The following is an 11,509-nucleotide window of genomic DNA, read 5'->3' as shown; positions in this document are numbered from 1 at the left end:
CACAGAGGGAAAAAAGTCATACAGGTTTGGAACAACCTGAGTATGTGTATATGTGGCAGCGGGGGCGTGGTCAAGCGCCCGTCTGGGAGAGAAAAGCGGTAAGGGCGCTCACACCTGAGCTAAATTATGTCTAACACCTGTGTCTAATTGCAGTAAGCATGAGGAGAGCGGCATAAAAGAGCAGCAGCCACAGAGCCTAGGGAGAGAGTGCCTACACCCAGACCAGCAACTAGGAAGAAAGTGTGCTGTACAATTGTGTGTATTGTGTGTATAGTGTGTTAATTAAAGAACCTGACCTTGAAGCAGACGTTGGTTCGCGTGTCTTCCTTAGTGGAAAGCTCCACACTGGTGCCGAAACCCGGGAATTAGCTGGAAAAATTCCTGCAAATTATGGAACAGGGTCGCCCCATAGAGTCCTCCCAGCTGGCGGAAGTCCTCCAGTCCCTCGCTACACTCCATCAGGGCCACCAACAGTCTCTGCTTGAGCTCCGACAGGACCAAGATCGTCGGTTCTTTGAGATCATGCGGGCTCAGGCAGAGGACCGACTTGCCATCCGGAGCCTCCTCAGCCAGGAGGCTGCTCCAGTCGCAGCCGCGACCCCGGACACCCGTGCCACACTGCCCCCACCCGCGCTACAGAAGATGGGGCCGGCAGATGATCCGGAGGCATTCCTGGACCTCTTTGAGCGCACGGCGGAAATTTGGGGTTGGCCACGCGACCAGTGGGCAGCCCGCCTCGTCCCTCTCTTGTCCGGGGAAGCACAACTCGCGGCACAACAACTTCCGGCGACAAGTCTCCTGGTCTATACCGACTTGAGGCGCAGCCATCCTGCAGCGGGTTGGTCGGACCCGGAAGAAAGTCGCCAGCTCTTCCGGGCCATGAAATTGGATAAATCCGACCGCCCGTTTGCGTTCGCCCAGCGGCTCCGTGATGCCTGTCGGAGGTGGCTGCTTGCGGGGACCGCGACGTCGAGGAGCTCGTCGATCAAGTGGTACTGGAGCAGTTTGTCCAGCGCTTGCCCCGAAAACGGCGGAGTGGGTCCAGTGCCACCGCCCGGCGTCGCTGGAGGAAGCCGTACGACTCGCGGAGGACCACATGGCGGCGATTCCAAGGGCGGATGAGCCCTCTCTCTCCCCTTCCCCTGTGTCTTCCCCTGTTTTCCTCCCCTCCCCTCTTCCCGCTCACTCTGCTCTCTCCCCAGGGTCCGTTCCTGCCCCCCGCAGGCGCGAAGGGTTCATGAGACCAACTTCCCGGCCGTGGGAGAACCCGCCTACCCCTTCCCCGTCCTTCAGCCGCTCTCCTCCGCAGGTGGGGGCGCCTGCCAGCACGGGTGCGGCCGTGGCGCCTGGGCCGGTCTGCTGGAGGTGCGGAGACCCAAACCACTTCCGGGATCAGTGTCCGCTGATGGAAATAGGGACGGTGGTGCGGGTCTCCGACTTCCCGCAGGCTGCCCCCGATCGGGCTGGAGCGTACCGTATTCCGGTAAGGATCCAGGGGGGTACATACCAAGCATTGTTGGATACCGGCTGTAACCAGACCACCATCCACCAACGCTTGGTTCAACCCGGGGCTTTGGGTTTAGCTAAACTGGTGAGGGTGAGGTGTGTGCATGGGGATGTTCACAAGTATCCCATGGTGACTTTGGCGATTAAATTCAGGGGAGAAAACCATAGTCTGAAGGCAGCGGTTAGTTCGCGCCTCACCCATCCGCTAATCTTGGGTACTGATTGGCCGAATTTCAAGGATATTTTAGAGGGGATTTGTGCGGATGGGTCCTGCATAAAGAGGTGAGCGGTGTGCAGTGCTTTGGCAGGGAGGCGGAGCCTGGGCCGTCCTCGGCTGCTCGGAATGACGAGGGAAGGGGCGAGGTGGCCGCCCCTCCTGTCAGGGAATTCCCTGAGGGGACTTCCCTCTAGAGCAGTCGCGGGATCGAAACCCTTAAACATGCTTTTGACCAAGTGAGAGTAATTGACGGTCAACAGCTCCGGCCGGGCATCGCCATTGCATACCCATATTTTTCACTTATTAAAGATCGGTTGTACAGAGTGACGCAGGACGCTCAAACAAAGGAGGAAGTGACACAATTATTGATTCCACGGAGCCGCCGGGAAATGGTTTTCCAGGCGGCTCACTATAATCCTATGGCCGGTCACCTAGGGGAAAGAAAGACACTTCTCCGTCTAATAGCCCGTTTCTATTGGCCGGGCATTGGCGATGACGTCCGCAGGTGGTGTGCGGCGTGCCGTGAATGTCAGTTGGTAAACCCACCGGCCACCCCAAAAGCGCCTTTGCGCCCCCTTCCATTGATCGAGGTCCCCTTCGAAAGAATTGGAATGGACCTCATCGTGCCATTAGAACGGACAGCACGCGGACATCGCTTTGTGTTAGTCCTAGTGGATTACGCAACGCGATATCCGGAAGCAGTGCCCCTGAGCAACATCTCAGCACGTAGTGTGGCAGGGGCACTCTTCAAAATAATCTCCCGGGTGGGGATTCCGAAAGAAATCCTCACCGATCAGGGCACAACGTTTATGTCACGTACACTTCAGCGAGCTTTACGAACTATTGGGCATTAAGTCGATTCGCACTAGCGTTTACCATCCGCAGACTGATGGCCTAGTGGAGCGATTTAATAAAACACTAAAAAATATGATTCGTAAGTTCGTGCACGAAGACGCTAGGAATTGGGATAGGTGGCTCGACCCCCTGTTATTCGCAGTACGGGAGGTCCCACAAGCCTCCACGGGGTTCTCACCGTTCGAGCTGCTGTACGGGCGACGCCCACGCGGGGTCCTCGACGTCATCCGCGAAGCTTGGGAGGAGGGACCTTCTAATAGTAAAAATGAAATTTAATATGTTCTTGATCTTAGAGCAAAACTCCACACACTGGGGAAATTAACACAGGAGAATTTGCTCCAAGCCCAAGAACGCCAACGCCGGCTGTATGACAGGGGTGCTCAGCTACGGGAATTTGCACCGGGAGATAAAGTGCTTGTATTACTCCCAACATCGAGCTCGAAATTACTCGCCAAGTGGCAAGGACCCTTTGAGGTCACACGACGAGTAGGGGATCTCGATTATGAGGTTAAACGTACCGATAGAGGGGGCGCGCGTCAAATATATCACCTCAACCTCCTGAAATTGTGGAGAGAAGAGGCGGCCTCTGTGACGTTGGCAACGGTAGTTCCGAGAGGGCGGAGCTCGGACCGGAGGTAAACAAAGCCCGCAATCTCAACACCCGGTTCCTTGTGGAGACCACCTCTCACCACGCCAACTCGCAGAGGTTTCCGAATTACAAAAGGAGTTTGCAGACGTGTTTTCTCCTCTACCGGGCCGCACAAACATCATACATCACCATATCGAGACCGAGCCGGGCGTGGTGGTACGTTGCCGCCCCTATCGCTTGCCCGAACATAAAAAGAAAGTAGTTCGAGAAGAATTGGATGCGATGCTTGAGATGGGAGTAATAGAAGAATCCCACAGTGATTGGTCCATCCCGGTCGTCCTTGTTCCCAAGAGCGATGGGTCTGTACGTTTCTGTGTGGATTATAGGAAAGTCAACGCGGTGTCTAAATTTGACGCGTACCCAATGCCCCGTGTTGATGAACTGCTCGATCGGTTAGGTACGGCTCGATTTTATTCGACCTTGGATCTAACGAAGGGTTATTGGCAGATGCCCTTGACACCAATTTCCCGTGAAAAAACGGCCTTCACCACGCCGTTCGGATTACACCAATTCGTGACGCTTCCTTTCGGGTTGTTCGGGGCACCAGCCACGTTTCAGCGCCTCATGGATAGGATCCTCAGACCGCACTCTGCTTAGGCCGCTGCCTATCTAGACGATATCATCATTTATAGCAATGATTGGCAGCGGCACATGCAACATCTGAGGGCCGTCCTGAGATCGCTGCGGCGGGCGGGGCTCACGGCAAACCCGAAAAAGTGCGCGGTTGGGCGTGTGGAGGTACCGTATCTGGGGTTCAACTTGGGTCATGGCCAGGTGCGTCCCCAAATTGACAAGACCGCGGCGATTGCGACTTGCCCTAGACCCAAGACCAAAAAGGGGGTGAGGCAGTTCCTGGGGCTGGCGGGCTATTATCGAAGATTTGTGCCTAATTATTCGGATGTCACCAGCCCGCTGACTGACCTCACTAAAAAGGGGGCTCCAGATCCGGTCCAATGGTCGGAGCAGTGCCAACAGGCGTTTACACAGATTAAAGCTGCACTTTGTGGGGGGCCGCTTTTGCATGCACCTGACTTCTCTCTCCCTTTTGTTTTGCAGACGGACGCTTCAGACAGAGGGCTGGGGGCCGTACTCTCGCAGGTGGTGGAGGGAGAGGAGCGCCCGGTGCTGTACATTAGCCGGAAGCTCTCCTTGAGGGAGACTAGGTACAGCACCGTAGAGAAGGAGTGTCTGGCCATCAAGTGGGCGGTCCTCACCCTCCGATACTACCTGCTGGGGCGGGCCTTCACCCTCTGCTCGGATCACGCCCCACTGCAGTGGCTCCACCGCATGAACGATACTAACGCCCGGATCACCCGTTGGTATCTGGCCCTCCAGCCTTTTAAGTTCAAGGTGGTCCACAGACCGGGGGTGCAGATGGCTGCCGCTGACTTCCTCTCCAGAAATGGGGGAGTGGTAGGCAGGCCGGATGACGCCCCGGCCTGAGTCGGGCGGTGGGGGTATGTGGCAGCGGGGGCGTGGTCAAGCGCCCGTCCGGGAGAGAAAAGCGGTAAGGGCGCTCACACCTGAGCTAAATTATGTCTAACACCTGTGTCTAATTGCAGTAAGCATGAGGAGAGCGGCATAAAAGAGCAGCAGCCACAGAGCCTAGGGAGAGAGTGCCTACACCCAGACCAGCAACTAGGAAGAAAGTGTGCTGTACAATTGTGTGTATTGTGTGTATAGTGTGTTAATTAAAGAACCTGACCTTGAAGCAGACGCTGGTTCGCGTGTCTTCCTTAGTGGAAAGCTCCACAGTATATAATGGAATAATTATCATTTTTAGGTGAAATATCCCTTTAAATGTCAGGAAAGCACAGCTGGTGTTTATAATAACTCGCTGATTTTGGAAAATGTGACGCAAAGCCCGTTTGTAAGCTGTGTTAGATGTCGCGCCCTGTAGCATGTCTGTGCCCACATTTTCTCCCACATAGGACATGTGGGCAAACAACCAACATGGCCAAACAAACAGCTACACCTTTAAACCACACCCTCTTTATGATGTCATCTGTCTGTAAAAGGTTGTCACTCACATAACAGGCAACACAGTATGAGGTCTGTTTCACTCTTAAGCTCCATTTTGAGCTAATTGGTGGTGCTTGCTAGTGCAAGAATCACTATTTTTTCTGCTCATACTAAGGGTTTGGGATTTAAACAAACACTTTGACAAGCCACCCACAGCACCTTAGCATCATAACGGTGAATTTTGAACAGTACCAATAGTACAAATCACATTTCTTCAGAAAATGTAAAAATCTAGTTAATGACTTAAATATAATAAAAGTTTTGATTCTTCTATGATAATACATCAATGGTCTTGGACAAATTTAGTTTTTTGACTTGCACATAATTGTTGTTTGAGTATCCTGTGAAATCCCCCCAGATCGTAGTGTGGCTTCATTTTCTTTCTGGCAATAGAACAGACATATTTCTTTTACATCAAGCAAATATGACCTGATCACCTAGTTTGACCCCTTTGTCCTCTTAAATGGAGATTCTGTCGGCGAGTGGTCCTCCTTTGTAAATAGAACTAGCAGCAAGCTGTGTATTTTAAGGTCCCACTCTCTTTCTTGTCATTTAAAACACTATCACTGGCGTTTCCATGTGACCTTTCATATCTACAGGCATTTATTCTGTGTCTCCTTCCATTACTTCATTTTCATGTATCTCTTTTCACTCTTTTTGATATTTCAGTTTTTAAATTTAAAGTTTCACTCCAACTGAATATGGAGACAACTCAAATTTTACTCAAATGTTGTTCCAAACATGTATGGTTTACTTTCTTTTGTGGAACACAGAAGGAGTAGTTAAGGCAAATGTTGACGCTCCTCTTTTCCATATGATGAAAGTGAATGGTGACCAGCAGTCACTAGCAACCATAAAGTCTGTGCAACTTGTGTGCTATATTCCTAGTTTCTTAAAGGAATTATTCACCCCAAAATGCAAAGCCACTTACTCACCCTCATGCCATCCCAGATGTGTATGACTTTGGTGAACAAACTTTTGAACATAAACACGTAAAAGTAATCCATACGACTCCAGTGGTTAAATCAATGTCTTCTGAAGCGATCTAATCGATTTTGGGTGAGAACAGACCATAATCAAACAAATTTTTCACTGTACATCTGTACTTGCCATTGCAGTCTCATTTTACTAGATGGAACTAGAAAGAATAATCAAGCTTGAAATTATTTTAAGACATTTGCTATGTGTGAGGAAAATTTTAAGCCATTATTCACTGATAATCTTCTCTGTCACAGCTCTTAAAGCTCAACATTTGACATCTATGAAGCCAGGGCTGGACTGGGAAGAAAAATCAGCCCAGGATTTTACATGGCAACAGGCTCAAAGTTTTTGAGCGGGGGGAGGGGGGGGCTGTCCTTTCCTGCATATTGCCGTGCCGTATTGTGGTCTGTTTTGCATAACATGGCGGCTCATTAAAGCTTATCGCGGCCCCCTCGCCACGTTTCGCAGCTGACCCACTGGCCTGCTCGGTTCTCCCGATGGCCAGTCCATCCCTGATCAGCCCCAAAGTGCTTCGGCCCAATGGGAAAAAGCCCGGTATGCCAGATTACCAGCCCTGTATGAAGCAAAACTTAATTGGATCTCTTGTGTCTTGTAACCAGTAGAGTAGTCTAGGGCATATGCAGGCAAATGGCGTATGCGCACCTAACTTTCTTAGGATTTTGAGTATGCCCATCTAAAATAATTGATGATATGTATGGCCGCCAGAAGAGTCTTTTGATCTGGAACTTTTTCAATTTACTAACACGATGCCGCAGCACCATTGAGTGAATAAGGTGTGTGTGCATGTGAGTGTGTGTGTGTGTATATATAAGGTGCTCACTAACAGTACTCGCCCCTACAGTCTGTTAAGGCTAAATGGGGGATCTTTGTCTTTGTATATATATATATATATATATATATATAGATATAGATATAGATATAGATATATATATCTTAATCATTCTTTATTTTATTTTATTTTATTTTAAAATAATATTAAAGTCATCAAAACTATTGAATAATAGAAATTGAAATATGAGAATTGTTGTGACAAAAACAAAAACAAAAAATAAATTAAAACTGTTATATTTTAGCATCTTCAAAGTAGTCACCCTTTGCATAGATTTTGCAGAAATGTACTTCTGGCATTTTCTCAACCAACTTCTTGAGGAATCACCCTGGAATGCTTTTTAAACACTATTGAAGGAGTGCTGGGCACTTATTGGCTTCTTTTCTTTATTATTTGGTCCAAGTCATCCATTTTAAAAACTTAGTTTTTTTAAATAAAATTGTAGTTTTGTATTAAAATAATTTAACATGTTGGCACAATTATATTTTGTATACAAAACTAATTTAAAAAATGTAAGCATACGCCTTCAGATCAAAAGGTTTTTAAGATCATGAGAAACTTTTCAGGCAAGTGACCCCAAACTTTTGAATGGTGATATATATATTCACTGCCCCCTTCGGCATATCGCTGTCAATTTTGTGGCCCGTTCTGCATAATGCGGTGGCCCATTTTAGTTTATGGATGGAGTAACCACAATTTGCACTGTAACTTTATTTCCCTGCTAAACGAAAATATATGTATATACGTTTCAGTTTTGCTTATGTAATTAAACCTTGTGAAAATACTGCGTGTTATTGCACCCCCGCTAGTTTTTGATGCTCTTTTTTTTTTTTACTTTTACTAATGCATTTTTCCTGTGATAACAAATCATTTCAATTTATATTTCTAAGTGGGAAAACAATTTCACTATACACACAAATAAAACAAATAGCATAAAAAAAATGTTATGCTATACAGTAGAGTATATGGTAAGATAATGTGTTTACGTGAACACTACTGCACTCATATTAGCAACAATGCTTAACAGTTTATTACGTACTATGAATTAGTTTATAAGTTAGAGTAATAATAAAGTATTAAATTTTTTTATAGTAGCCTAATAAAAGAAACATTAATGACACCTATTCATTTAAATACATATTTAACATCGTTACCATACCATTGTTCTTAGCAGTGTATTCTACATTTATGCCAGCAAGAAACTTACCCTGATATACATTTTGTAAGTTTATGTGGGACTATAATTACAAAGTATTTTTTTCCCTTTTATTTCTTGTTTTTTTATGGATTTTCTTTTTATTTCTTACACTTTTTACATATGTACTCTATATAAATGTAAATTAATTTTAGAGATTGGGTGCATGTGCTTTTTTTATGGGGAGTCTTCCATACATTTACAGCATGCCCACCTCTTCAGACACTATTACATCACTGCTTGTAACCAATCATGCATCAACATTTTAGTGAACAAGAACTTAAGTTTCTGTTTGTTCTTAACACAAAGCTATTATACAAATTTGGAAAATTTGGAATATGGTACATAAGCCAAATTCACTTCTTTAGTAGTGCTTTTATGCTCATCTGAGAGTCTGTCAGCCCCTAATCACCATTCACTTTCACAACTGCCTAACATCTCCTTTTGTGGTCTACAAAAGAAAGTCATACATGTTTGGAATGGCATGCGGGTGAGAAAATGATGACAGAATGTATTATTTTTGGGTGCATTACCCCTTTAAGTAAATTCTGTTTTGTTCTCTATGCAAAGTGCATTGCTTGTCCTCTGGGTGGCGGTGACTCGTGTGCACCACACATAGCTGCTGGGTAACTCCAACATGAGTCAAAATATCATCATTAATATGCATATCAGCCTGTTAAAGAGACATTCTATAGTTGGATTGTATTCCTTTTCCCCCCAGAACAGCTGTGCAGAAAATTCTGAAAATTTGTAAGATAATAATAGCCAATCTTCTTATATCCAAAATAAAGCTTAATAGATGTTGTACTATAAAACCCATCTATGTGTACTCCACGTCTGTAGTCCTTTCTTTAACCTATTTGCTAGTAAAGTCATCTGAATCTGTTTGAAAACACATCACATTTCCAGATGGTTCTTTGTTCTACTCTATTAAACAGTACTCTGTTGGCAATATTTGCAGTTTTGGCAAGTAGATCAAAGCTGGTGGTTTTGCAGTAATTTGATGCATGCTAAAACTCCACTTTAACCACATATGGAGGTGTGCTGGTTATATTGCTTTTGTAGATTTTCTGCTAAATATCTCAAGTTCACCTTCAGATTAGGCATTCAGATAAGCTTGCATTTTTCAGTGTAACATTTCCAACATATTATTTATATATAAGTGAGCTTTGATAAACTTTATCTTTCTTGAATTGCACAATTTCACGAAAAGCTGTTCCATTTTAGTTATCTGCACGTCAACACTGTCTTTCCCCAGTTAACACATAATCAGTCAGTGCTCAGTTTATTAAAAACACATTTGCCTCTACATTTGCATGCATATTATCAATGAAACAAAAATAGTGAAACATGAATGCCAGCAAAAGAGAGAGCCAACATATTCAAGTAACAATCAAAAACACCATATCCTTCTGATTATTTCAATTCAGTTCAGTTTTGACTTTATTTATACAGTAGAGTCCAAGGGTTTAACAAGCATCATAAGACTAATAAGGCCAATCATGTTTAAAGACCTAAAGTAACAAAAAGTGCCACAGTTTGGTAATGCCATGGCACTGAATGATTCCCATATTAATGTTCTATGGTGTTTGCAAGGATCTAATAGTTCATAAAAAATGTTTGGAATGACATAAGGGTGAGTGAATGATGACAGAATGTCATTGTTGGGTGAACTATCCCTTTAAAAAGTACCATACTGCACAAAAAGCTTTAAAACTTTTTTTGTTTTGATGTCTTTACAACTTACATTTTTAATTGGATTAAATCAAGATGAAAACTATGTAAAAAGTTCAGAAACATGTCCAAGGGATTCTAATAGTATTGTGGTATATTCACTGAGTTTTATGCATTTAGTGCAGTTTACTCTTCCTGTCAGACCGCAATGCCACTCATGTTCTCTCTTCTTACTTTGTTTCTCATGTTTTCTTGTCTTCTGACCTGTTTTATCCTCACAGATGAACAATAACCGACATATGGCCGAGTTGATCTTGAGGAAGCAGAAGTGAACTTGTTTTTTATTATTATGACATGAGGACAAACAGAAACCTTATCTCTTCTTTTTCCCGAATATCAGCTCCTCGAATGGAACCTCGAGGTCCCTGATTGCAAAACATCCATGTGGGACACCCAGTTCCCAGAATCTCATGTCCTAATTTGACCTATCTCACTGACGGCAACCTGGTCTCAGAATCACTTTCTATTCCTATATTTTTGCTAAGTTACTTATGTGTGGCTCATTCGTGGCAATTTCCTGGTGAAATGAACACTAGACATGCTACAACAACAGTCAATGTTTACATGGACACCAGAAAGAGGCTTATTGCGAGAATGCAGCGTTCCTGTTTACTGTATAAGCTGCGAACTCTTTAATCATGCAGCTAGCTCAGAAAGCATCTTATTTCACAGCAACATAATTTACCTGTCATACTTGTGTAAATAACAATCATGGCATCTGAGGAAGACTTTGCTATTTTATTCTCAGTTGCTTCACATTATTTCCAGATATTCCAGAGTTGTTGCTGTGTGTATGACTTTTAAGGCATCACATTATAAAATCTGTATTAAATAGCTAACTTCATTTTATAAGCTCAAATTTCATGGTAGAACAATTGATAAAGCATTAAGAATTAAGAGTCCTGAAGCGCACACAAGTCGACATTTGAGCCACAAGTGCAATAATACAGGTGCAGTAGCAATTGCATCGGTAACACTTTACAATAAGGTTCCATTTATTAACATTAGTTAACCACTGTACATTTGTTAACATGAACTAACTACTGTATTAACTATACTTTTACAGCATTTGTTAATCTTGGTTAATGTTAATTTAAACATTTACAAACACACTTTTAAAATAAAATGATATGTTTACACTAAAATATTTTTAATTGTTCATTCATGATACCTAAATGTTAACGAATGGAACCTTATAATTTAAATTTGTTATAAAACTGGATGGAGCATTAACCTTAACCTAATTTGTTTGGTAGAAAATTAATCTCTCTTTTAGAGCCACACAGAACTGCTCAGAACAACTCTGAAATGCCGTGATACATGTAATAAACCACCTATATCATTCTGCAAAAATGGCACCATATACACATAATTTGTACGAGATCAGGCTGAAATTGTATTTCGACAAATTCAAAAGGAGATGTTTTGGAGAATGTTAATGCTGCTCTTTGCCATACAATGAAAGAAATAAAAAAACACTGTAAAAGTATCATTGATGAC

Source organism: Xyrauchen texanus, chromosome 28 (genome assembly GCF_025860055.1).
Source record: "Xyrauchen texanus isolate HMW12.3.18 chromosome 28, RBS_HiC_50CHRs, whole genome shotgun sequence".
Classification (NCBI taxonomy): Eukaryota; Metazoa; Chordata; class Actinopteri; order Cypriniformes; family Catostomidae; genus Xyrauchen; species Xyrauchen texanus.
The sequence above is the reverse complement of the archived record's forward strand: the minus strand, read 5'-3'. Positions refer to the sequence as shown.